Here is a 669-nt window from a genome sequence, read left to right as displayed (position 1 = left end):
AGATGCATCTTCTTTTCAGTAGCTCATCACTTGAGAACTCAAGTTAAGCGTGCTTGATCTGGAGTATTCTCATGATGGGTAACCTCTTCCCAGAAAACGTGTTTGACCTGGAGTAGTCTCATGATGGATAACCTCTTCCCAGATAGCGTGCTTGACCATGAGAAGTAACCTCCTAGAAAGTTTGAGTGAGGACAAAGCACGTTGGAAATACTCATGTTGGTTTGCAAGGTGAGTTATCATTCTAGAAAGTAGTCATAGCAACGTAAGTGTAAGTGGGAAGTTACATTTATTTTATCAAATAATTTATATAATAGCCTTTAAATAAGGTGTTGACTGTAAATAAAAGTTGTTTCCCTAAACACACTAATGTGGAACATAACATAACTAGTTGTATTACAAGTTGGTATGAGAAGTCAAAGTACTCTTGAGCAGTTAATATGGGGCCCATGACAGTGAGGAGAGTTCTGATTAAGCAGGCGCATTAGACCAAAGCATAATCTAGTACTCTCATAGTCACATGCCTTTGCTCCTTTATAACATTGTTTTGTTCCTTCATTTTGGTGTGGTTTCATGCTTAATGAATCACGAATCATGAGCATTGTATTTGGCAATTGCTATGATGATGATAAGGTGAATCTCCTACTTTTAGGGGCTGAGAGATTCTTTGTG

Source organism: Humulus lupulus, chromosome 6 (assembly GCF_963169125.1).
Source record: "Humulus lupulus chromosome 6, drHumLupu1.1, whole genome shotgun sequence".
Classification (NCBI taxonomy): domain Eukaryota; kingdom Viridiplantae; phylum Streptophyta; class Magnoliopsida; order Rosales; family Cannabaceae; genus Humulus; species Humulus lupulus.
This window is presented reverse-complemented; position numbering follows the sequence as displayed.